A 26,559-nucleotide genomic window follows, 5' to 3' on the forward strand; every position below is an offset into this window, starting at 1 on the left:
GCTGCCTCTGCGTTTAGCGCTTCGCACGGCTTGCGGCGCACAGACGGACCGCGCTTCCCCCGGGGCTGCTTCCCCCGACGGGGCTGTCCTCCTCGGCTGGCATGTGTCGCGTCCCCCCACCCCCGGCAGGGCAGCTGCGCGGCGGAGCGAGCTCCGCGCCGGGGAAGCGGCGGCGGGGAGCGGGGCTCCCCTCGGGCCGGGCCGGGCCGGGCCGCGCCGCCGCCGGGAGCCGTGTGGCGCCGCGCCGCGCCGCGCCAGGCCGCGCTGCCATGACAGCGCGCAGCGCCGGAGCGGCCACCGGCCGCCGCCGCCTCGCCGCACGGCCCCGCTCGGCCCCGCTCCCGGCCGCCTCCCTCCCCGGCGGAGAGGCGGCCGCCCGGCCGGCCCGGCCCCGCGTCCCGCCGCCGCCCCCCCCTCCGCCCCGCGGGGTCAGCCGGGGACAGCGCCCGCCTCCCGCCGCAGGAAGCGCCGCAGCCGCCCCGGCGCCTCCCGCTCGGCGCTCGCCTCTGGCAGGTGAGACTCCCCGCGTCCCTCCCCGCTCCCCCGGCGGCCGCCGGGCCGCGGCGACGGGGCCGGGGGGAGCCCCCCCCCTCCCCTCCCCTCCCCGGGCCGGCGGGGCCGGAGCGGCGGCCGGGCGGGGCGGGAAGCCCGCGCGGGGGTTCCGCCGGGCGGCGGGGGGTGGGGGGGGCCGGGGCCGCTGCCCTGTGCCGGCCCTCGGCTGGGGCGGCTGCGCGCCGCCGGGGGATGGAGGCGCCCGGGCGGGAGCGGCCCGGGGCCCGGCCTGCCGCCGGGGCGGGGAGGCCCCGGTGTGCCGCCGCCCGGGGAACGGCGCTCCCTCCGCTGGCCAGCCGTGCTGGGGCTCCCCGCGCTGCCCGCGGGTGCGAGGACGGGGCCGGAGCCGCGAGGGCAGCCTCAGCTACCGAGCGTCCGCCCGCCCTTCGGTTTACCAGATGTGTTTACTCGTTGCACGGGAAGAAAACAGGCTCCGGGAAGGGCTGCGTCGCTTTTGCTGCTTCTGCAGCGTTCATCCCTTTCCCCCACCCCAGGGAGCGGCGGAGACTTTGCGGGGGGGGCGGCTTCCCAGGGGCTTCACGCTGCTGTCGCTGCTCGGAGCGTGTGGGAGCACTGAGCCCAGCTGGGACGGTGGCACGGGAGACGGCTGAGAGACGCTGGGGAGTTCAGGCCGCGCATGGCAACGTCCGTGTGCGGTTATCGTTCAGAGAGTACTCTGTGACCAGCTGACAGATTGAGACAAGTTGTAGGAACCCTTCTGTGAATGTGGTAACAGCGCTGTTTGTTAATTGTACTTGTGGCTGTGAAGGATAATTAACCAGTATTTTTAAAAAAGTAGGCGCTGCTCGCCTCCTAGTCGAGTGAACTCAGTGCCGCATGGAAAATCATACAGTTGCAGAGTGAGTTCCGTGGGATGCTTCTGCGGGAGAGATGCAGACAAACTAACACAGAATACGCATTATGTGGAAGGTGCAAGACACAGGAATATGGACTAACTTTTCCTCAGTCCTGCAGCAACAGGTGGCAGACCTGAGGAGAAGAGAGTGCATGTCCTGGCTCTCGTGCCTCGCGTCTCTGTCATAGCACAGTCTTCCTCCATGAGGGACAGAGCTTCCTTTTCACCCAAACGGTGGCAAAACACCATCAGCTGCAAGCAAGGCAGGGTCAGCTCTTGCCCACTAAGGCTGTGATAAAGATCTGAGATTATTTTATTATTATTAGACTAGGAAAGCACCTCTGGGCAAAAAAAAGAAATGTCCCTGCAACTTGTGCTCAATCCATATGACCAGAAAAGCAGTGTTCTGGTGAGGAAATTGGGGCTTTCCCGGGTCCAGATATTGCCATGTGTTGTGAGGTGACCACCATCGTCATAGAAGGACGCTCTGCTAGGTCGTGCAGCGTGGGTCGGTTGTGCCCTGGAGCAAGCAGGATGCAGTGAAAAGCAGAAAGAGCCTCGATGAAGAGAGAGCACTGCGGAACATACCTATAGGCTAGTCAAATCACAGCTCTTTCACATGTTAAAGATTTGTTTTCCCAGAAACTATACCTGAAAGAAAATACTGCAGGGGACTGAGGCGCTAAACCAGTTGCAAAGGAAAGCAGAAAGATACTGCGTATCATTAAAAAAAAGTTAGTAGAGTCTATCTGTACAAGCAAGATTGCCAAAAGGAGTAAAACTTGGTTAAAAATGCAAAGCACAACAGCATGTTGGGCTGCAAAAGTTTAAGGTCTTGGTCTTTTTCGTTGAATCAATAAACATAAAACAAAACTATACAGCTTCTGATATAAACTTATACTGAGCAGTTGAGATAAAACCGGAACAGGATAAATGAGAAGGCATTGTTATGGGAAATGGTATCGGGATTTATTAGGGAAATGAAGAAAGACATATTGTCTCAGATTTAAAAAGGAAATCTCTTAAAAAATGAGGCCTAGCAGAAAGAAAGAAAGAAAGAGAACCTGCTAATACAACAATGCTTTGTTTTCATGGAAAAAGCTGAAATGGAAAAGTTTTGGGAAAAAAGGCTGGGGAAGAAAGCGAAATCCAAAGAAATGTCTTTGATAATGAGGGAAACTTCTTATTAATAAGAAGTTGAAGTGCTCCAGGTAACATAAACATTTTCAGAAGGTAATTTTGGAGTTAGCTGACCAGCTTAAGAGAGTCAAACGAAAAAGACACAAGTTAGTATTACTCAGAAAGCAGCTGAGGCAAAGGAGGTTAATTACGATTATTTTCATCACACAAATTGTTGCAATCTGGAGATCAACCTGAGCAAGGCAGGAGCAGAGAAGTAGCTTGTAGAAAAGTTGTGGAAAAGGATTAGGAAAAGAGAGCGGGAAACAGAGCATAAGTAGGTAGCAGAACTGCTACAGACCTTCCTGGAGACTTTCATCTGGGAGGGAGGGATGCAAAACTTCTGTCCTAGGGAACTGTGGGCTAGTTTTGCTATGTGGACAGCAGATAAAACTAGAACCCCAGCCCCTGGTTTGTTTTCTGGGCAAATGAAGATGCACTGGAGAAACCTGAGAAATTCCTGAATGTGCTAAGGGCTGCTTTTCCAGGAAATGGAAAAGGACTAAGCAGGAAAATAGCCGATACAGAACGCTGTATCTGCCCCAACCAGGGGGATGTCAGAAGGAAGGCCAAATAAGTTAAGGCGGAAAACCTGAAACTCCCTTACGAGGCACTGCAAACCAAGGGTACTTGTAGGAAATACAGATTTTATATACATCTGAAAGAGAGACAAAAGATTGTGAGGCAGTTTCCTGGAAAGTATTACCAACCAGAAGGAGCAGCTGTGATAAGGGCTGAGGTTCAGCAGCTCTCATACAGCAGCACGTACGCGACTATGAGGTATGGTCTGTTACAGGATGTCCCTCAGACCAGAGAGCAGCCTATAGCTATCCTGTACCAAGCTGGGCCTTCTAGGTCATGGCAAAACAGCGTTTCATGTAAAGAAAGGGGGGCAATTACTGGTTTCTTCATCCACCCAAAGGAAATGTAGCACTTTTAATGGGGTGTTTGCCACTGTAACAGGAAAAAAATAATACATGAATAAAAAGGAAAATGCAAGGAAAGCTTTTGTAGAAAGACAAAAGTAGTGAACTGGTGCAGTTATGAGAGTACAGATGGTTAAAGAAAAGGCGTGACATACATAAAATGAGAGGAAAAACAGAGTAAACTTCCTGACCTTTCCAGGTCAACAAAGCAATTCAGCCACACTTGCAATCAGTCCTAAATAATGGCAGTCATTCTAACAAAAGATATCCTTACATTAGGATACATCCTGACATAGACCTTACACTTGGGTCTGACCTTGGCTTCCTGAATACATACCAGTCTGGTTTTACTGTTTTATGAAGTTCTTAATACTTCCATTACAATTCTTCAATTTGCATTTCAAACAATGTGCTATGGAAGTGAAAACATTAATCACAGCATTCCTAATCAGTTCATCTTCTGTACCTACTAGTTTAGCAAAATGTAAGGGAGAATACATGAAACCTATGAAACCTGAGGAACCTATGAAACTCAAGCTGAAAGAGGGCTAGAGATATGCAGGATCTTCCAAACATTCCCTGATTTTTATATTAATGGATTAGTAAACAAATAATGGGAGGAAGAAAAGGATCCACACAAAGCTTTCAACATACTAGCTAAAACTTTGCACTTGTCTGCCATGTAGTGGCTATAATTCAAATGAGAAGTTGGGGGCTGTAATATTGAGTCCATTATATAAATGGTATTATGAGCTGGGTTATCTTCCTTTTGTGAATCAAAGTTTTAGCTGTAGTTAATAAATGTTAAGAGGTTTGGTCTAGCCATTTTTGGAAAATGACAGAATACAAAAGGCACGTGGTTACTTCAGACAGATGTTTTCCTTCAGGTTTCTAGAGATGGGCACAAGAGAAACCCTTGACTTTCTTCTGTATGGCTAGGTCCTGGTGGTTACCCTTGATCAAGCTCATGGTAAAGTAAAACTTCAGGAAGTTTACCAGTCCTCCTGGTGAAGGTAAGGAGATTTTTGTTAAGAGGTTTGACTTCTGAATGACAGGTGACTGTTTCAAGCATGAGTTGAGGGAATGTAATACTTTGTGTTCAGATGAACTGATGAGATCCAATTTGTAAACTAGCCAGCTGAAGATCAAATGGCAGAGAAAGCTGAGTAACTAAAATAGTGTTGTGGTTTAGCCCCAGCCAGCAATTAAGCACCACACAGCCACTCACTCATTCCCCCCACCCAGTGGGATGGGGGAGAGAATCAAAGAAAAAAAGTAAAACTCATGGGTTGAGCTAAAGACACTTTAATAGGACAGAAAAGGAAGGGGGGAAAAAAAAAACCAACAACAATAATAGAATAAGGAAAACAAGTGATGCACAATACAGTTGCTCACCACCCACTGACCAATGCCCAGCCAAGCCCCAAGCCACAGTGCCCCCCAGCCAACTCCCCCCAGTTTATATACTGGGAATGATGTAATATGGTATGGAATACTCGTTTGGCTCATTTGGGTCAGGTGTGCTTGCTGTGTCCCCTCCCACTTTGTTCTGCACTCCCAGCCTCCGCTGGCAGGGCAGTATGAAAAGCTGAAAATTCCTGCTTAGCAACAACTAAAACATCAGTGTGTTATCAACGTTAGTCTCATCCTAAATGCAAAACACAGCACTACACCAGCTACTAAGAAGAAAATTTAACTTTATTCCAGCCAAAAGCAGGACAAATAGATAGGAAGAAACTTAGAGGGCTCTGTGTCTCCACATTGTAATTAAAAGAGCATCGGAGTGGAAAACGTTGGAAGTAACTTCCGTGACTTTGACAAAAGAATGTTGTATAATACCACCTTCCTAATTTTGTTGGTATAATGACAGGTAATTAAAAAAGGTTAATAAAAAAACTAAAAGGGAACTGTAAATAAGTAAGTAAATAAATAATAAAATAACGAACTAAACTAAGTGGGGACGATTGTGTTATGGAGTTGCAGAACAAGTGTACATCTGGAATTGGAAACTCAAAACCTACTTACTATATATGTGCACGTTTTGTTCTCCTTTAGTCTGGCCAGGGTATATGGATTTTGGTTCATTTACAGTGTTATTTTCTGAATTTTAATTACTGGTCTTCCCAATAAGGATGCATGAATTATTTACCATTCTGAGATATAATAGGAGATACACTTAGGATCTGAGATCTGTCCAGTCCTCTGGGATTTAGTTGGATGATCTCATTAGATTCAGAGTCACTGCAGTTAAGTCCAGAAATGTGCAGATGCTAAACATAATGCAGAATTTTAATTATTGTTTACAGTTAATTAAAATGCTATTTTTGTTTGTTTTGCTTCCCTCTGGCATCTTCAAGTCCTAATTAATTCTGAACTGTGGGTGGTGGGATTAGGATTGGCAGCAACACATACCTCAAACAGCCCACCAGCACCTATGGCTGTACGTGCAGTAGTGCTGCCGAAGCAAAGATCACATTCTTGGGAAGTTAGATAAAGGTTGCCATTGTTCTTGCCGCCAAGATTATTTTTATCGCATTGTCAACATATTTGTTAATGTACAAACATGCAGGTGAGATACAGAACACATGAAACTCAAGACTTTGTATACATGTGAAATTAGAACGCTGAAGATGAGATGTATAGAAAAATGCTGAAGGGGAGCAAGCGTTCGCTTGACAGATTAAGGAACTCGCTGGCGCTGTCTTACGGTGAACTGCTTGGTGACATTTATCACGCTGATAAATAAAACCTGTGAGCAAATATCATTAATTAATGTGGTTCAAGGAGTGGCCATTTGGCATGTTTTTATGGAGGTGGTATTTCAGGTGCATAACCAGATCATGATTGAGGGTTTTGGTTTGGGTTTTCTTCCTATAATGTTGCAATTGTTTCAGAGTACAATGAGTTTTTTTTTGGCTTAGGAGTGCTGCTGTAATTGGTTTCTAGGGCTTTCTTGATTTGACCTAATTGGACATTTTGAAAGGTTGCCAAAATACAGTGTAGGATTTTGCCAGTTTTTCGTCAATGATTAATAAAGCTCATTTGGAGGATCAATTAGAGTTCCAAAAAGAAGATTTTGAACTGGAATTGTTATAAAACCAATTAATGCTGTTTTATTAATGGGCATTTGCAATGTTGAATGATGAAACACGGCACTGTAATAAACAGTAAATACACACTTTTTCTGGAGAATCTCCTCCGTTCAGATGATTATCGTGTTGTATCGGGAATTCTATAGTCGGGGTGGGTAAGTGCTTTCCTTCTGTTTTGTAATGACATTTTGGGCAAAATTCAAGTTGTTTTTAAAAAATCATTAGAGCATTAAAAAGTGGTTTCAGTAGGTAAGATTTCTTCAAAGGTTTATTTCCTCTTGACGGTGCTAAAAGGGTAAGTGCCAGCTTTCTAAAAAGTCTTTAGAAAGAACAAGTAGCTGCTCTCGGTGTGTCTGAATACCTAGTGAATTGGAAGAAATGAAGTGCTATGTTTGGAGGGAGGAAAAGCAGGCAGTGTATGCCATCATCAGTTTCTAATCATCCCCAGCTCCTCCCCAAGTTCTCCTTTTTATGAAGATAATTTAAAAACAACATGCAAGTTGTTCAGCCTGTTTCTGTGCATTTCTAATTTGTTTATTGCTCTGGTACAGGAGAATAGATTTGGTGGATAGTTTTTTCAATAGTCAGAGGGCTGACTAGAGTGGATGAGTTACAAGCAGGAGGCTCCTGCATGTTGGAATTAGCTAGTTATCTGTCTCATCCATTGCTTGTTTGTTCATGTTTTGCTCATTCAGATATATCCTAAAGAAAGGAGATACCCAGCTATTACGGTAGCGCCAGTTTCTAATTTGTTCCAGGAGTTCATAGCCGTGGGTCTGAGTGCACCAGGTAGGATCTGTAGGTGTTCCCATAATACTTCTCATTGTATTCGGGTCATAATTAGCTTTTTAATTTTAATGTTATTGGGCTTTGGCTGACCAGGTAACTATAAAAAAGTATAGCACTGCTGAGTGCTGTGCTATGCTATGGCTTACTATATTTACTCTTTAGAAGTCAAGCAAGACCTTTTACTGAAGGACTTCCCTCTGCAAAGACTTATGCAAACTGGGTAACGCTGCCACTCTGCTGCAGCACGTTTATACTGGGTAAGGTCACTTGAAAAGCCAGAGTTTGACTAAAGTAGGACTCTTCCTTGGCAGGTCCTACAGGGAGATTTTTCAAGCTGGCCTCCAAAGCATCTTCTGGGATTCCTGGCAGATCAGGTTTTCTAGGGGAAGGAACTGCTTCTTTTTTCAGACACTATTAGCATAAGTATCACAACATGAAGCCCATAATCACACTCGGAGTAGGCTTTCCTCTTGTATGTCAGGCAAATCGTGTTTAAATTGGCCTTTACTGAAATATGACTGTTGGAACTGTACCAGTGCTACATATTACGCTGAGCAGGTATATATACTACACTATGTGCTACACTTGGAGCAAAAAATGGCAACAGCCATTGTAAAATAATAGAATTATAGTGCTGTACCGTTACAGCATTTCTGCTAGCACCATGGTAATATTTCTCTTCCATACCTTTGAAGGAACTTAGGAACCAAAATACTTCAAAGAAAACTCTGTGCATGTCTCTGAATTATTCCAGAAATCCAGCTATGATTGGATTCAGGATGAAGATGGTAAAGTGATCTCATCCACTCCACGATTTAGGCCTGCTAAAATAAAACTTAGCAAAATACCGCTAAAGCAAGAGACAGAGAATGAATGGAAAGATGATAGTGCATTATTTTACATGTTTTCACTTACTGAAATGAGTAGATGTCCTCATCTTCTCCAGAGAAGAGATATGAGGCTTCTACGTTCTGTTCTGAGCTTAGTAGAAAGGTGGAATCCCAATTCCTAGTTTTTGTTATTTTTTTACTTAGAGATGGAGGTTGTTTCCTGGCATCTCTGTTTCTTGCTGTTTTCCATAGTAATGCTCACTTATGAAGAACAAGTTGATTTCGAATACGATGAGCTGCACGTTCCTTCAATTAATACACCCACCCACCTGGTAGTTGAGCTCCATATGGTCTTAGATTAGGAATGGGAGAACTTGCAAAGCTCTTGCTTCTGTCAGGCCTCCAAAATCAAGCCTCTTCCCAGTGGGTTTTAGCTTTCCCTCAGAGTAACCCAGTTATAATTATTCCAAATGCAGGAGCTTTTCCAAGCCCTAATCTTTTAACTGAAACCGCAGTGGTTTGGGACAAGGGATCTGGTTTCAACAGGATTTCTAGCCATCTTCCTGCTCTACCTTCTCTCAGAGCTGCATTCACTCTTGCTTTGATTCTTCTCGAAAGAGATGTCTCTTACCCACCGCTGAAAGGGATCTGTGTGCAAAGCCTTTGGTGCTATCACACCCACTTCGAACTAGAGACTTTTCTGCAGGTCAGTTAAATGCTATTTCTTCTTGCCTGACGGGCTGTCCTTACTCGTGTGCCCATCTCACCCTTTGTCCATCCCATTCAATATGAAGGAGAAGCTGCAGATCTGAGCTAATGAAGCCTGTCATTTGTCACCTACTTTTGCCATTAATTTATTAATGTGGAGTTGCTTCTGCTGTGTATTTTGGGGAAATCCAAACTAGGTCAACTATCATTTTTATGAGATTTGGAGCCATGACTTGGATCATTAAAAAATTCATCACAGCTGGCAGCATAACATGACAAGAATGGCCTTGATCATCTCTTCAGAGCGTAAGAAGTATGAACTACTGGTTTTGTTTACTCCGGTAGCCCATCTAGCCCAGTCACCTTTGACTGGGATGAGTAGAGGATGCTTGCAGAACGGCTGGAAGAAATAGGACAAGTGTAGGATTTCCTAACTTCTGGCAGTCAGAGGTTATGGGAATTTCCTGAGCCAGAGATTTCACTGGATTGCATCATAATGTTTACTAGCCATCAATAGACTTATTGACCATAAATTGTCTGATCCGTTTTGAACTTTCTTGAACCTCCACATCATCCTTTGATGACAGTCCAAATAGCCTTTTTTAGTAAAACAGCTTTTGCAATAAAAAGGAGAATATGCACAAATTCCTATTTAGTCTGGAAGCCTGCTTCAGTGTAGGAGGGCTAAGACTGTTTTCCTCGATACTTTGTTGTTGCAATTTAGAAACACAGACCTTAAAAATATATTCGTTAAAAAAACGAATCTTGCCGTTTTTCTTTCAGTTCAGATTTTTTTGCCCTTGTTCATTTGGTTTTGTGGTCCTGTGCCATGTACATCCCTGCATAACTTGAAAAAAAATTCCCTGCTGTATTTTTTTGTGGAAGATCAAAAATGGATATGAACTGTGTATTGAAGGTTAGATTGTGTCTCTAGGTTTGTTTCTCTCTCTTTTGCTTTCCTTCTGGTTATTTATTTTTCTTTCCTATTTGTCTCGATTTTCATTCATTTCTCTTCTGTTCTTATACATCTGCTGTGGTTCCCCTCGAATGCTGATGGCAGGAGGGAATTGGATCTCTGTGCAAAACCAAAGTATTATTACGTTAGGTTATTTTTAGGTTCCCCAGAAATCTTGAAACAGACATATATTACACTGTATGGTGAAATGGAAATCAAAGAGGAAAAGAATTAAACAGTATATAGTATTAGTGGTTTATTATCAGTTTTTTTCAGGAAACGGATGTTTGCTCCAGACAAAGACTAGAGGATGTTGGCCAAATACCTTCAGTTAACACCAACTTTTTTTAAAGTCTTTCATGGCATTTAGAGAAGATTGGTCTCAGCTATCATTAATAATAAATGGAAGTTAATCTAAAGTCATTGTATTCACGTACTGCCTGGTAGTTTTGTTGTGCGTATAAGCGCTGGTTATCCGTGGTTTAAAGAGGGACCCACACAGGATGCTTTCCTGCTGTGCTGGCCCACTACTGGTAGTCTAAAAAATGAAAAGGGGCATGTATGCTTCCTGATTTCGACATTCCTTGTAAGGTTTTTAAAACAAAATGGTTTGGATTCTCTTTGTCTGCCAAAAGGTGAGGTTCTCATTTAATCAGCAGACTTCAGAGGGATCTTAAACTACTGACACTTTGGGCTGCTTTACTGTAACCGTTTCGTCTTCAATTGCCATTTTCCCATGCGCTGTAGTACATGCTTCAGAGGACTGAAGAAATAAGAGGCCTGAGAAATTACAAATAATAAGAAAACCTGCATGTTTTGTAAGACGTTCCTTCAGAAAGTGATTAGGGGCTCCTCTGTCCACCAGCTAATGTGTGCTCGGTGGTCAAGTGATTCAGCTGCTTCCTTAGCCCGTGTTTCAATGCCTGTGCTATCTGCCTGCTTGTGTATAAACAAATTAGTAACACCCCTCCTCAAAAAAGAACAGATGAGGTGTGTAATACTTCTGAGAAAAACACAGTCATTTGTATCTGAACTGATTTGCCAAGCAACCATTCTAAAATCAAAGATCCATAGGCAAAAACAATTGAAAGAACCCGTAACAAGGCAATCTGCCAGTTGATGGCAGATGCAAGATGTCCATTACCATTAGAAAGCCCAGCTGAACTGATGTTCTCCCCTGCCTGCCCATCCCCCAGGTATGAAAGCTAGGCAAAATTATTTAGGAGGAAAAGCAAATTGAGACCAGTACAGGATAAAAAGCTGAAATCCACAAGGGTACCAAGTTATGTCTGTGCTTTGAAATGTGAAAGAAAAAATACTGTTTCATTGACAAGAGCCCTATGAAAGATGTATAGATTCTCTTCCAGCTCATCTCAGAGCTGGATTACATCCTATGCACTCCTGGTCCAGCTCTTGGTCATTTGACGAGGTCAGTGTTAGGTTGCTTTTTAACTGAAGGAAGTTTCCGACTCCTGTATTTGTGAACAAAGTCATGGCCTGCGGGTAACACGGTGCAGTGGGACACAGTGGGATGCAGTGGGAGCTTATGCCTGTAGATGACCTGAACTTCGGTTGTCAGGGAGGAGGAAAATGTTGTCATTACTTTCCTGGCCATACAAGCTATGTGCTCCCTCCCTCCCTCCCTCTTCAGTGCCTGCTCCAGGTCAGGTAGTACAGATAGTGCAGCATTTCAGAAGCAATTCTACATGCCCTGCTGTTGTACTGAACCCACGTCTCACGGTCTCTGTGTAAGAAGCATTTATGTGAATGCACGGTAGACACAGCACATCCCTGGTAGCAACAAGGCAAGCAGAGATTCCTTCAAACTCCCGAAGGGAACAAGAGGACCTCTCTTTCTGCCAGGCGGGAGTGGCGTTTCAGGCACTGGCGGGGCCACTGATAGTGAAAATCACAGAGGGCCTAGGGTCCTGGATTGCCTAAATCTGGGGCCCTCTGCTCCACTGGTGTCCACACCACACACTGGACCTGGGCAGCTCTATTGCCTTAAGTCCAACCCCTTGACTTGTTACCAAAATGCTGTTGGACTCCTTCCCCGTTTCTGTCCTACTGCACGTGGGGGACTTACAGTCCATGGGCAGTATCGTCTTCTGGCCAGGCAGGTGGAAGGGAGACTGTGGTCACATGAGGACCCAGGAGCATCTGTCCTCGTGTCAAAACACAAAGTAGGTGGCTAGAGGAGCACTTTGACATACTCCGACATATCTCTTCCAGATGATGCGGGGAGTCGGCATCCAGATGTACTAGGAAGCTGTAGCGCTCTAGTATCCACAATCACTTGCCGTTCCTGTCAGTGAACGGCCTTCTGGATCAGCTTCATTCGATGGAGATGATGACACATTTTAAGGCTCCCATTCTCACTACCACGTGGCTTTGCGTCCCTGCATTTTAGTCATTGCAGAGCAGTGCATCACCACCCCACTGGTTCATGCTGTGCTCTGTGTTTAGCACATATTTATGACACAGAGAGTGAAGAATGACGTTTAACTCATGTCCTTAACTAACCCATAAGTGAGGGATTAACTGCCTACTGCATTCTTTTACTAAGTATTAATCACTTAACATTATTTTAATTTTTTTTTGAGAAGTCTTTTGCTTCCTTAGTATGTCAGTACACAACTTGGTTTGAAATGGCGGCCTTTGAGGGGCTGCCGATACGTCAGTCACGCCGTTGCTGCTGTCGGCCCGACAAGGGACCTGTTGTGTTACTTTTCTGGGTGAAGGAAAATACATGTCGATGGGCTACAGCTCGGTTATCAAGGTTCGCTCCTGCTTCACAAACCTGTCTTCCTGGCTGTGGTAGAGTTAAAAAAATAATTACAAGTTTTTCAAAGGATCACCCACATACACATGGTATGAGAGCTCTTTTCTTTGTTGGTTTCATTTTATTTGTACATGACTCACTCTTGGCAAAATGAGTGAGCCTCATGAGCCTGTAAAAATTCTGTTTGGATTAAATGATTTGCATTAAATGATTTATAACTGCAAGAAGGGTTTAATATTCCTGTAATTCCTTAAGGAAAAACAAACCGATCTTATTCTTTTCAAGTAGCTATTGCTTTCACGCCTGTTCCTTCAGACGCCATCTTACTCGCTCAAGCTGATAGCTGTTAACGAGACTCTGGGTACTTCTCCTTCCTTGCCTTCCCTGGCTCATGAATTAGAGATGGGTGGTGGGGATGCACCGTCATCCTTTTCCTGGCACGGCACATCCTTCTGAGCGTGACTGAAGGCCAGGGCACGTACGGCCTCCCAAAACTGCCTGCCTTGCTACGAGCAAGAAGCAGCATTTGCGCTGGGCCGAGGTGCAGCGATCGTGTTTCCGAGACTCGGTTTCCCCCGGTTTTGTAGGCCAGAGGCCCGTCAGCCTTCGTTTTCCCCTCAGAGCGGGTGTGCCGGTTACGGCCCGCCTCGTCCCTGCGGACTCCCGCACGGGTCGGCTGTCCGCAGGGCCTGCGGCCTGCCCAGCCGCCCTCACGCCCAGCCCCGGGCTGGGGCCGGTTCCCCAAACCCAGAGGTGCGGGGGCAAGGGGAGAGCCCCCGCGGGTCATCCCTGCAGGGACGGGACCTCCAGCCGCCTGCACCCACCGGGGCTGCCGGCGCCCGTGCGACGGCGACAAAGCCCGTCTGGGAGAGGGACGCGGTAAATAACCGGGGCAGCCCGGCGGGATGCAGGAGGTGCGATCAAAAAGCCCTTTGACTGTCTGTTTGCGCAAAGCCGCGGCTGGCCCGGGTGCCCGCTTCCAGAGGCTGAGGCACGGCCTCCGTGCCTGCGGCGGACTTGTTAAGGGGGGCCGCTGCCTTCGGCCTCCGACCACGGGGGAGTCGCCCTCCTCCTCCTCCCTCTGCCCACGCCCGTGCCCCTCCGGCAGGGCGATCCGCGGCCGCATCTTGCGGCGTTACCGCCGCCGGGCTTTTAATTTCCGTGGCAGAAAAGCGCCGCGGGTCCCCTCGCAGCGGCTCCCGCCGCAGCCCCGTCCCCGCACCTCGCCGCCCGCCGCCGCCGCCCGGGCCCACGGGAGAAGGGCTGACTCGCCGGCGCCCCGGGGCCCGCCCTGCCCGGGCACCGCCCGCCGCGCCGCGCCGCGCCGCAGCCGGGGGGATCCCGGCCGCCTGCGGGCGCCAGCCCCAGCGGCGCTACAAGTGGCCGCCGGGGGCGGTTTCGGCTCCGGCTCCGGCTCCGGCTCCGCCGCGGTTTCCCTCCGCCCCGCGCCCGCCTCCCGGCGACCCTCTCCGCGGCGCGGAGGGGCCGCGGGGCGCGTTGCGTAACGCTGCGTTCCGCTCCGCTGCGCGTCGCTCGGGGCGGCGAGGAGGCGCGGAGGCGAGGCGGGTCGCCGCGGCCGGAGGTGAGCGGCGGCGGGGCGGGCGGGGCCGGGCCGGGGGGGGCGCAGCGCGGCGCGGCGTGGCGTGTGCGCGGCCCCGCGGGAGGCGGCGGCGCAGGCGGGGGGAATCCAGGTCACGTCCGCAGCCAGACGGCGGCTGGCGGGAGGGACCCGGCGAGAGGCACCGCGCCGCGCCCGGGCGGGCGGGAGGCGAGGGGCGCGGGGCAGGCGAGGCGGGCCGCTCCGCTCCGCTCCGCCGGTAAGTCACCCGCTCGGCGGGGGCGGAGGAGGAGGGGGGGGGTGCAGCGCGCCCCGGCCGCAGGCGTGGGCGGGCGCTCCGGCGGCGGGCAGGGGGTGCCGGCTCCGCAGTCGGCGTCGCGGGGCGGCCGTGGCGCACGCCGCGCTGCCCCCCGTCGCGGCCGTGCCCCCGTCGTGCCGGGGGCGGGGGGCTGCGGGGCGGGCGCGGGGGAGGCGAGCCGCGCTCGCCGGCCGCTCACTGTGTTTAACCGTCAGCGGCGGGGAGAGCGGCGGCAGCGGTGCGCGGACGCTGCCGGCGAGAGAGCAAGAGAGCGAGAGCTCCGCCGGCCCGTCGGGGCGCCGCCCGCAGCATCCGGGGGCGGCGGGGGGCGAGCGGCGGCCCGGCGCGGCCCGGCCCGGCCCGGCGGGGAGGGGGCCGCGGCAGCCGGCGGTGTTGGTCAGCGCGGGGGTCGGCGGTGCCGGGCAGGTGGAGGGGGGAGCCGGCGGCGTGCGTGTCTGCCGGCGTTTCCTTATTTATTTATGTTTGCGGCATCGGTGGTATTTCCCCGTTAAAGAGTTTATCCATTGAAGTTTTATTTGACTTTCTAAAGCAGCAACAACAGAAATCCGTGAAGTTAAAAAGCCAAACGTGTTAATTGTTAACTAAATATAGAAGGGGAAGGCTTGAAAGCTGCCGGGGATGGATTGATCAGGCAGCGTATGAGTAAAAAGGAAAAGGGAAAATTGTCAGTCTTGACAAGCCATTTGCCGGTGGAAACGATCCCACCTGTTCTGGTGAGTGGCAGGAGCCCGACACATCCGTGGTCCCCAGAAACCTTGTTTGCACTCCTGTAATCCGGGCGGTGGAAGGAGAAGCACAGGTTAAAAATGCTGTAATAAATACCAGCTCTGACTCAGGAGGGCGAATGAGACTTTTTTTTTTTTGACAGTATACACGTGTTCCTTTTATTATTTTAACTTGACACAGAATTCATACATTCGAACTCAGCCATCTGCTAGTTATAGTAATATATTTAGCTTTTATTTACAAAACTTAGTCTGTCGTAAATATACGTTTGCATAATTGATAGACTGTGGAACTTTTTATAAAACAGTTTGTTTTCCTTTTGCAGTTCAGTACTAGTGTGTTGAGACAATTTCCTAGATTTTCTGGTTCCTGTTTTCCTAGCCCCAACTTCTGAACAAACATCTGAGAAAAAAAAACCAAAAAACAAAACCCAACAGAGCAAAGGGTTAGTTCTTTATAAGAAATTTCTGTAGTAAAAAGGTAATTTTCAGGAGACTTAATAAATGCAGTTGCATTAGTTAGCAGTGTTGCCTTACAGTGAGGGGCTTGAGTTCTGTCCCTTACTTAGGACTGTAAGCAATATAACTATTTAAATGTATAGCCTTTTTCAAAGTGAAGAAGCTGGAGTAAGTCACTGGAGGGTATAGCCCTGCATTTTCTGATAGAACAGCTGTTTAAGGCACAATAACAACAAAAGTTTCGTGAAACTAGATAAGCCTACTTCCTTCCTCACAAGACTGGTTTTTTTTCCTATTCTACTAACTGGCTCAAAATCACCCTTCGTATTAGTCCCAGGACCCTTAAATTAGTCTCAGCCTTCCTTCAGTTTATTTGAATTGGTGACCTTTGGATGAGCTGGTGTGTTCCATTGTTACTTGCTAATGATGGAATAATCTAGTCCTGACGTACCAGTTGTGAAACCGAGGGCGCTGCTGCTTGATGGTCCTGAGGAAATGTAAATGTCCTATGGCTCCCATGTTAGAAGAGGGAGGATTTAGCTGTGGTTTGCATCGGCTTTTAACTGTGCGGACTCTGACGTTCAGAGCTGAAAGGGCTCAAACCAAAGTCTGTTAGAGTCGATGGAAAATCTCCCATTGATTTTTAGTGGGTTTGGATCAAGTCTTGTATGAGCTAGTGTTGAACACATCATGGCTACTCCAAATTGTTCAGTGCTTTTGAAATTCTTTGCATATCCAAGTCATTATGTAAAGTCAAATTTATTGTGCTGTCTCCTTCTCCTGTGTGGGAATGTTCTTTTGCTGACTAGAAAGTGGTGGTGGTGTTTTTGTTCACCCTTTTATATGCTACAGCATTCATTTTATTAACTGATAATTTCCTGTTATGTGAGGACAACATGTATGCTTTTTCCCAATTCCCCCCAAAATGGGCGATGTTGGAAAAAGTGAATCTGCTTTCGCTGACGGCTGCTTACCCTGCAGATGGGTTTCTTCAGGTATTTTTCAAAGAGTTTACGGTCGTGGGACATCTGAAGTCCTTAGACATGCTTTCTCTGATGTGCATATTGTAATTCCGTTGTTCAGTATGTGGTTGTTTGCTGCCTTTTTTTTTTTTTTTTTTTAAAGGTGAAGGGGAGAAAGTTGTTAGTGATAACAGATACTGGTGTTCCATAAAGAAGCTTGCAGAATAACACATGCCTGTGGTAGGCATATATCCTCTTCTGGCTTCCCTGTTGATGATGAGCAGGATTTTTCCTCTTAGCTATGTATGTAAAAACCCAGCCAAGAAAAAAGTAGGGAGGAGAAGGATTACTAAACTTAAATCATGGAAGTTTGTCAGAGTTTATTGTCTAGTGTAGCCTGTCTTGAAATTTGATTCTATTTGGAAGGGAATCAAAAGATGAAACCTCAAAAAACCCACCTGATTTGAGGCAGGACATCCTCCAGCAAGAATCTCATTTGCTACCGGAAGGGTGAGACTAGGAATTTTGGCTCCTTGGAAAAGGAAATTCTGGAGCTCATTATCTCTCCTCCATCATATTCTGGTTTACTGATTTGGGGTTTGCTTATTACTAAAAGTTGAAGAAGGCAAAAGAGGCATGCATATGAAGGAAGCTCAGGTAAATAGCTTGAGATGAGGGAGGGCATGAGAAGGAAGGTAGCACAATTTCTGTGAGCCCTCGTGTCTTGGATTTCCTTCTAGGACGTGGGAAGTGCTAATTCTTCCAGCCAAACTAATTTGCTCTTTAATAGGAGATAGCTGTCATGGCAGAAGGCAGAGCTGTACTGCAGGATGCAGGGTAGCAATGCAGAGCTGCCTATTTCCTCTGTCTTGTCCTTTTGCGTGCTGGATTTCCAAAACATGTGAGCATCTGGAGGAAGGGAAGAGATACCGGAGGGGCACTGTCCAGCTACCCACGAGGAACGAGGCAGCACATCCATGCCTTGGGTTTCTACAGAGTATGGTCAGGACCTTAATTTGTGAATTTTCTGTCAGACAGGGTCAGAGGGCTATCAGGAGAGATTTTCCTAATATTTCCACAGTTCGTCTTTGTTCCCTCCTTTCCAAATTTCTGAAGTGACTCTCTTCTGCGTGGCCCTATTCAAATAAATATATACATGCCGTTCAGTAGCTCTTCAGGTTTAGGACAGCAGAATTCCGCTGTCACAAAGGTACTCTCCTCCTTCTATCTGGTTAACTGAAGTAAAGCTTCTGAGTGGTGGAGGTAAGTCTGTAGTGGAAAATGCAGTATAGGTATGTTAGTCCGGGGCTCTGCTTGGGTTAATTTATCCCATCAAAGAAGTTAGTAGAATAATTCACGTGGCCAGTAGTGTGGCAGTGCTGCTTCTGACGCTTTTTAAACTTGTCATTGTGCAGTGGAGAGATACTCTGTCTTCTCAGGGATGAGCTAGGATTTCACATATTTTACAGGGATAACTAAACAAGCAACGCATGTGTTATAAGAACCTTTGTTATGAAAATCAAGGGCAGACTACAAATAAACGTAATTTCTCTGTAAAGATTAAAGAATTGTATTTCTTCAATTCTCTGTTATTGCATCGGTTGTATGTGGTCCAAGAGGACATTTTGAATAAAGTAATTGAATCTTGCATAAGTTGTTTCTCTCATTTAATTCACAACATGTGAATGAGATTGTTTCCATTACTCATCACAACTACTTCACTTTACAGCATGGTTATGGTAGGGGGACACCGCAGGTAAAAAGATTAGTTGGGAAAGTTGGTTCTGTTGTTAACCTTTTCAGCTTATGGTCACACTGCCAAAGGGCATGTAGCAGCTTGCAACTAGGCAGGATAAGATTGCAAGCAAATAAAATGCTTTTTTGAAATACAAAAATTAAATCGTATGTTCAATTCTGAATGCTTTTGGTCATAAAAACTCACATGTTGCTCTGACCTATTGTAGCTTATTAGAAATCAAAGGTCCTGTGAAACTTAAACCAGTAAATTAGCCAAAGAATAAAGGAATAAACAGCAGTTTAGAAAAAATTACTGTATATCCTCAAGTGTCTTAAATATACAGAATTGTAATTATTTTTACTGATGAACTAAACCAGCAGATACTCTTATGTTATAATTAGATTATACGCATGAAAGCAGTGTGATCATTCTAGATTACAGAACTGTTCTGTGTCCTCTGGTGAACCTAAACCATTAAATTAGGGTTCTGTTTTCCATTGGAAGTAATAAAAGGACTGATTGTCAAACTGCCTAATAGTAAAGTAGAAAACAGGGCAAGAAGATCAATGTCTCTTCAAGTGAATTTAAAGTAAAAATGTAAGTCTTTCCTTTGCTGGATGAGGAAGGAGTGAAGTTGGTACATGTAGAACCAAATTGCTTATATATATGCATACACAATGCATAGTTTTTTATCTTGGATAGAAGATCATTAATTCTGCTCACCTGCTAAATATTTTTGCCTATTCTAACGCTGATGTTTGAATGTCTTCTGGATCACTTCATGGGAGTTGATAGGCAAGAACTGTAAGCCACAGGTACAGTAAGAATGTTGCTTGACTGTAGGATGTGCTTTGGAACAGCTGTGGTGTAGGAAAATAAAGGACCTCTTTGAAGAAAATTAGAAGTACTTGTCAACTACATAAGTAGTTGGATCATTGGACAATTGCTCAGTAACTGATATCTTAGTGACACACATATGGATGAAGCATTTTTAAAATATTCACGAGAAAAATATACTTCTGTGGGTAAGAACAGCTGTTTTCATCACCATAGCAAGTCGGCTTCCTTGAGTCATGTGTCATGTTTGCTCTCGTTATCTACATCTGTACAATGTTCTTGAACTCTGGGCCTTTTGCTTTCTCATGCTTCATGGATTTGCAGACCTTCACGTCTTTCTTCCACTGCCTTGGTCTTGCACCTTGGCCTCCTTTAGTATACTGTTAACTCCGCACCTCCCACTCAGGACTTTGCGTTATTTATCTCGACTCAGCTATGCCGGCATGTGTTCCAGCCAAGCTGTACTTCAGCAGGTATGGAGTGCTGCTGCTGTTGCTTCTTCGTTTCCTACCTGTAGAAAGAATGAGCACTAATAAATTGAAGATATTTCTTCTTTAGCATTGTTTTTTCCTCTGCCCTTAGCACGATCTTGTCATTCCTGGTCCATTTGCCTACCTCCTTGCAACTCTTGACAGGTAGGATTGCCTTCATGTGACATCATACCATCTGTTTTCTAGCTTTACATTAAAATAATTTTATTTCCATGGTTTACTAACTTATTCCTGGCTCTTTTTTTTTTTAATATTTCAAACATCTTTTAAAAAAATAGGGTGTGTTTGTGTGCAAGGTGCTTCAAAGTGTAATTAGGAGCTGTAGCGTTTCTGTATAAGGCTTAGAATAACTTTGTTCATGGCTGCAGGAGATGAAGGGGTTTATCTTGAGCCTTCTTTTTTTAAGTTAGGGTCTTACTTTCCATATTGCATTTATTCTCCTAAAAAAGATAAGGTGAAACACATTATCCAGTTAGATAAACAGGGAAGGATTCTGTGCAGAGTTGTGTCCATGTAAATCCAGAATATACATGCCCATGCACATATGCATTAGAAGAGTATTAGCCTATAAAATATGTGTGAAAAATTTCATTTTTAAAGCGAAATAATTACTTCCAATAAATATTAAAGTATAGTTTTATTTCTACAAATATAGAGAAAATTCTATCTGGAACACAGGGTACTTCAAATGCAGTGTTGAACTGCATGTATTTTATGTTGTGCCTGTTTCACTGATGTGACTTACTGGAGTGATTTGATTTACTGAAGTGCTCTATGTGACCAGAATAAAACAGCTTAGCTGGGCCAGAGGACTTGGATCAACTGTTTAACTGCATAAGTTGCTGATTATTAAGGTTATAATGTCAGGCACTAAGGAAAAGAAATACTGGAATTAGGGTTGGCTATGCAGCCTTAATTCAGGTGTCTTTGGGTATATGCAGATAAACTAAGGTTTAGAGCCCATGGCTTTAAGCCCATTCACTTTTCAGGGTGCTTAGCTTTATGTAGTAATAGTTGTGTTTTAAAACCACAGTTTTCTTAACTTTATTTGAATCTATGAAACTTCTGAACATCACATCATAGGGAATGCAGTTGGTTATGTAGAATATGGGGAGCACGTGGTTCTTGCCTTTAAGTCGTACACATGTAACAGTAACTTGTCACTGGTTATTGTGAATTTTGAGTTGAAAATCACTTAGCTCTGCATCATGAAGGGATCCAACCTGATTATCCAACTTAGCATTCAACTGTTGTAAACTGTTCAGCTGCCTTTTTTTTTTTTTTCACCCTGAAGCCTCCTGCCTCAGATACTTCACACTTTTCTCCTTTGCCAGCAATTGGACAGGGATGCTAGAGACATTTTCTTTCCTTGAAGAGTCCTATGCATGGAGATGGCATCCCCAGCCTCATTTCCCCATGGGATGTCCTGTCAGTTGCCCTGGTTGCTGAATCTGGCAGATGTTGAAGGCAGGTGCCACGCTCCTGCTGTTGGCAGAGTGGGTTGCATTGTCCTTGGAGTCATCTGCTGCCTGGTTCCCTCTGACAGGGTCTTCTTGCCACCAAAAGAGATAAGTCAGTGACAAGAGTCCTGCTCGCCATTGTGTTGACCAGACCTTATGCTTTTGTCTTCTCGTCTTTCTGCATTACTGAGTGTTGGGTTCTTTGTTGTTGTGGGGTTCTTCGGTGTCGGTGGTGGGTTTTTTGTCCCCAGTCCCACTGCCTTTTGGCATCTCCCTCCCTTCCGCCCCTCACTTGGCAGTTCTGCTGTGTCTGTATGTGATCACTGGCACATACTGTGAGACTTTGGTGAAAATGGTGGTAGCCTCTGAAATGTATGAAGCCTTCTTTCTTGCCAAGTAGGTTGCTGCACAGGATGCCATCTTGATGGTAGCTGTCTTCATTTCCATTAAACTCTGGGAGAACCCAGAGACTGGTTTGATAGTCAGGCCTCCTGGGAAGCCCTTTTGCTTCATCCTCTACCAAGGGAAGATGAATCTCACCCACTGTCGCTCTCCTGGTGGGATGCAGGGAATGTGCTTGGAGCCATTCTGGCCATGCCTTTCCGGTCGGTGGATGGTGGGAGCGTGTTTTGAGAGGCAGAAGGATCTTCTACTGTGATCTCTTCAAGAGGCCTTGTATCAAAACACGCTTTAGTTTTGCGAAGGTAGAAGCGCTTTCTCTGCTAGGAAGTTGGGCGTGGGTGGGGATGGTGTGGCCTGGGGCAGGGAAGTGCTGGATTCCCTGATTCCCGAGTGAGGGAGGGCTCTGGTCATACCCTCTCTATCGAGCTGTTCCCTGACCTAGCCCTCCTGGTCTCCCTGTACTACCTGCAGTGTTGTGGGTAAGACAGCTTGCTTTGGCATAGGATACTTGGGAGAGGGACAGCTGGGCTAAGGTGCTTCCCTTCCTGTGCTGCTTCCATCTCCTTCTGTCCGCTGCCTTACTTTCTCTTTAGGGCAGACTGCCTGTTTCTTACATGGACCTACAGGTGTTCGCCTTCAGGCCTCCATTTGCGGCACAGCTCTGAGCGCTGTCAGTGTTCACTGTTTATGGTCAAACCTGGTTGTGATCGAGCCTGTCAGCTGTGGTTGTGGAGTGTTTTCCCCATCTGTCTAATAGTACATCAAGCCCAGACGTTGCCTTCTTCATGAGAGGCAGAAGGGGTTAGCGCCCAGCAGCCAGGCTTCGAGAGTGCTCTTGTTGGCATCTGTTGGTGAGGGGCTTTCGTAGCTCCAAACCAGAGGATGCGGAGTGGATGGAGCCTTGCCAGCCTGTCCAGGTCACACTTCTGGTCTGATGACTAGAGGAGGAGGGACTAGGAGGCTTTCCCCAAAGTGCCCCAGACCAAGAGTTGATGTGCCAGGCAGCTGCTCTCCTTTGGCTTCTCCTCCTTTATCCCAGTCTATCTGGGTTTGCTGGACGGCAGTCCGAGGGGCTTGGGGCAGGCACCTTGGCCAGCTAGCTGGCAAGGGGCTGAACTTCTGTAGGCTCACTGGGCTGTCCTGGGGGAGAGGGCAGACCTGGCCGCACTTGTTTCTGCAGCCAGGACCATACCTCTGGCCTTCGGGCTCTGTGCTGGCTTCTTTACAGTCTTTGTTACCTGGCATGGAGCTATGTATATGGAGAAACATACGTATATATAGTGTGCTTCCTTCTGTTTTCAGGTGTCTTCAGATCTTCTGAAATAGCTGATAGCTGGTAAATTCAAGAATCTGAATGAAACAAGTTTTTTTTTCTTCCAAATACCATAAAATTTTTTTGTGGAGCACAAAGAAACTTAGGCAAGCCCCTCTCACCCATTTTCCCTTTCTGACTAGGTTTTCAGAGGGATAGCAGGATTAATTCTTGTCATAAGCGCCTTGCTTGCCAAATTACAGGTTCTGTTCCAAGGAGTAGGAGAACTCAAATTGTTGAAAGAAAAAGAGTCTAAAATTTTTGCATGTAGGAAAAAAAAGAACATTTCCTTTGGCTAGTTCTGCAGAAATAGCAAGACCATTTTGACTGGTTGAACACCAGCACAGATTGCCCAGAGAGATTGTGGCATCTCCATCCTTGGAGATATTAAAAACCCAGGTGGACATGGTCCGGGGCAACCTGCTCCAGGTGACCCTGCTTAAAGCAGGGGGGTGGACTAGACAGTCTCCAGAGGTGCCTTCCAGTCTCAGCTATTCTGTGACTGAAACTTTCTGGAAAAGTTCGTCTTGAGATGGGAAGTCTGATATGGGGAATTGCAGTTCACTTGGTGAGAGATGAGTGAAGGAAAAAATAATTTAAGATAGATTCATATAATGGGAAGTGTAGAGCATACTTTAAAAATAAGCTGATCTGCCAGGCTTGCCCACAAGAACTTCAGGGGAGTCAGTAAAAATATTATGAATTCATACCAAAATAACAGAAAGCAAATCTTACTATTTCTGTCTACACAAACAAATTAAGCTGCTCTGTAACTTTAGGAAGTGCCTTAGATGCATTTTCCATGCACGTGTCGAAATTGTGAGCTTACTTAAAACTTAGAACCAGAATTTGTGCTCTCACCTTTGCTCATACGGGGCCAATGCTCAGGATCATTGCCTTTGATCCAGTAGAAAGAGTCATATGGGCATAAAAAGTAGCCAGGACTTGGCTGCTATTTAGGAGTCATTTTCTGATCGTGCTTTGCTCATAGGAATGTTAAGTGTAAAAAGCCAAATTTACATAAGCAAACTACTCTATGAACCCTTGCCCTCCTTTCTCCCTTGACCTTTGCTTCCCAGTTTGGCTCCCAGAGCTTTTCTAAAGATCTCTTTCTAGGGTTATGTGTCTCTCCAGCAAGAAACCCAAGTTCTGAAAGCAAGAAAATGGTGGGCTTGCAGCCACAAAACCTGAACTTGAGCAGACAATCTTCCCTCTCCCATTACTACAACACCTACTCATGGGGCAGCCCTGTGGAGGCCAGTGTGGACGCTGGCTGGCAGCCAAGACATGTACCGGACATCTCCTTACCTTTGCTCGTAGCTTGAGCTCATCCACAAATGGCAGCTGAAAATTCATGCCTGTAATGTAAGGTCACATCAGTTTAACCCATGTTTTGCAACAACACTGCAGGCTGCTTTTTTTCTAAAAGCTTTCTATTTCTCCGTATTTTTTACATAGTTTATTTCCTCAACTTATGAGGACTAGCAGGAAGGCTTGTCAGCAATTTACCTTGGAGATAGAAGGCAAAGGGGAAGTGGATTGCTGACAGGATATTGCTCACTGTGTGGGCAAGCATAACGTGCAATAGGACTGTGCTGGTTTTGGCTGGGATGGAGTTAATTTTCTTCACAGTAGCTAGTATGGGACCATGTTTTGGATTTGTGCTGAAAACAGTGTTGATGATACAAGGATGTTTTCGTTGCTGCTGAGCAGGGCTCACACAGAGCCAAGGCCTTTTCTGCTCCTCACCCCACCCCACCAGCGAGGAGGCTGGGGGGGCACAAGGAGTTGGGAGGGGACACAGCCGGGACAGCTGACCCCAACTGACCACAGGGATATTCCGGACCATACGACGTCATGCTCAGCATATACAGCTGGGGGAAGAAGAAGGAAGGGGGGGACGTTCAGAGTGATGGCCTTTGTCTTCCCAAGTCACCGTTAGGCGTGATGGAGCCCTGCTTTCCTGGAGATGGCCGAACACCTGCCTGCCCATGGGAAGTGGTGAATGGATTCCTTGTTCTGCTTTGCTTCTGCACTTGGCTTTTCTTTACTTATTAAACTGTCTTTATCTCAACCCATGAATGTTCTCACTTTTACCCTTCTGATTCTCTCCCCCATCCCACTGTGAGGGAGGTGAGCGAGGGGCTGTGTGGTGCTTAGTTGCCAGCTGGGGTTAAACAGTGACAAAGACAAAAAAGTTTGGACTCCTCTTTGTGAAGTTCAACTCAAAGCCAAGTTATAACTTGAGCTCAGTCTCTTCAAAACATGCTTGTGTAGATATAGTCATAGTCCATTTTGATGATCATAAGTCTGCAGCTGAATTAATTAATTGATGGTGCAAGAAAGGTTTTTAAAGGCAGACCTTTACCACTCATAAGTCCAGATCTACCAGATCAAACCTGAAGTCTGGATGGTTTTTGTAATGTTTTCTTGCTAAGGGTTTCCTTATACATCATGCCTAATCATGTCAATATTTCTTTAGGTCTTGCTCCTTAACATCCCGCACTTTTGCAAAGAGGTCCTGAAGTCAGTGAAAGTCATTTGTGAACATGGGCAGCTGAAAGAAGCAAATGCATTGTGTGCCCTGCACAGTCGTGAGCCAGTCTGTGTTTGGGAAATGAGAGTAGTATAGTATTCCTATGTTTGCTTTTGAAAGTAATCTAATCTAAAACAGCTTGAAACAATTTGCAAATTAGGAATGTGAAAACCTCAATGTCCTTTTTTCATCTTTAAGAGAACAAGTATTTAAACCCAGAAAGAACACCAGGCGGGAAGAATTTGAGAGATTCAGCCTGGCAGATGTTGCAAAGCATGGGGTAGGATAGGACTAAGCTTTACCTATTGCTGTGTGAAGGTTAAGAGCTGCAATCTCTGTTAGGAGATCCAGATTTCACAACACTTGGGTGATGGTGTAACAGGAAGAAGGGTGTGGGCAAAACTACAGAGCGACATATGAGTAATTCAAGACCTCACCTGTTTTCCCATCTGTAGAGCAAGGCTAAGTGGGGAAAGCAGATGGGCAGATCAGAAGTTACAGTCTAAAAGCTTACTTTTGCTGAGCTTATCTGTATTGAGGATAATCTTTGGGGATTCATGTTTGTTGCATGCTTTTTGTATTTTTGGATGGGTGATTTTTAATCGAGTCAGAAAAAACGTCTGGTGTTACTCCTTTTATATACAATATCAGAACGACAAATCTGAGCTACTAGGATATAGTCAACAGATGCCAGCGGTCTTTGTGATACTTTACTGTTAATTTACTGAGGATGTGTTTTCTTCAATAATGTTCCTAGTAGTGAACAAGCTACCTTTTTTAATAATATCAAAGGGGTGGAATTACTGTGTCATTTCCATGCGAAAAAGTCTCAGTGAGTATCAAAGGCAGATTATGACCTTAAGTAGTGCCCAGAAATGATACATCAGGAAAAAAAAGTTACAGTCCCAACAATGAATTTTGAAATTCAGTCAACATTTTGTATTTTTAGTAAATACAGATTTTCCTGCAATGTTTGAAATCAGGGGGCAGGACTCCAAAATGAAACTTAGTGTAAGTACAGCTGAGATTGACTTCAGGGGTTATTACTGCGTGAGAAATGAGAAAGGCAGGAATAAAGGTAGGTGATACAA

General features: G+C 46.1%; 1 protein-coding gene across 9 annotated transcripts in view; it reads left to right on the forward strand.

Annotated features, from left to right (window-relative positions):
• Positions 1 to 488: 488 nt before the first annotated feature.
• Positions 489 to 26,559, forward strand: part of THRB (thyroid hormone receptor beta) — a 177,688-nt gene continuing 151,617 nt past the window's right edge. For 5 of the 9 annotated variants that reach the window (XM_069771431.1, XM_069771482.1, XM_069771501.1 and 2 more), the window contains exon 1: positions 14,030 to 14,251. The gene's annotated coding sequence lies outside the window, so the exon portion shown is untranslated. Of the gene's footprint in view, positions 514 to 3,897; positions 4,527 to 14,029; positions 14,252 to 14,466; positions 14,487 to 26,559 lie in introns of those variants that run through there. The other 4 variants (XM_069771450.1, XM_069771476.1, XM_069771441.1 and 1 more) reach the window with 4 other exon arrangements.

This window comes from Haliaeetus albicilla, chromosome 2 (assembly GCF_947461875.1).
Source record: "Haliaeetus albicilla chromosome 2, bHalAlb1.1, whole genome shotgun sequence".
Taxonomy (NCBI): domain Eukaryota; kingdom Metazoa; phylum Chordata; class Aves; order Accipitriformes; family Accipitridae; genus Haliaeetus; species Haliaeetus albicilla.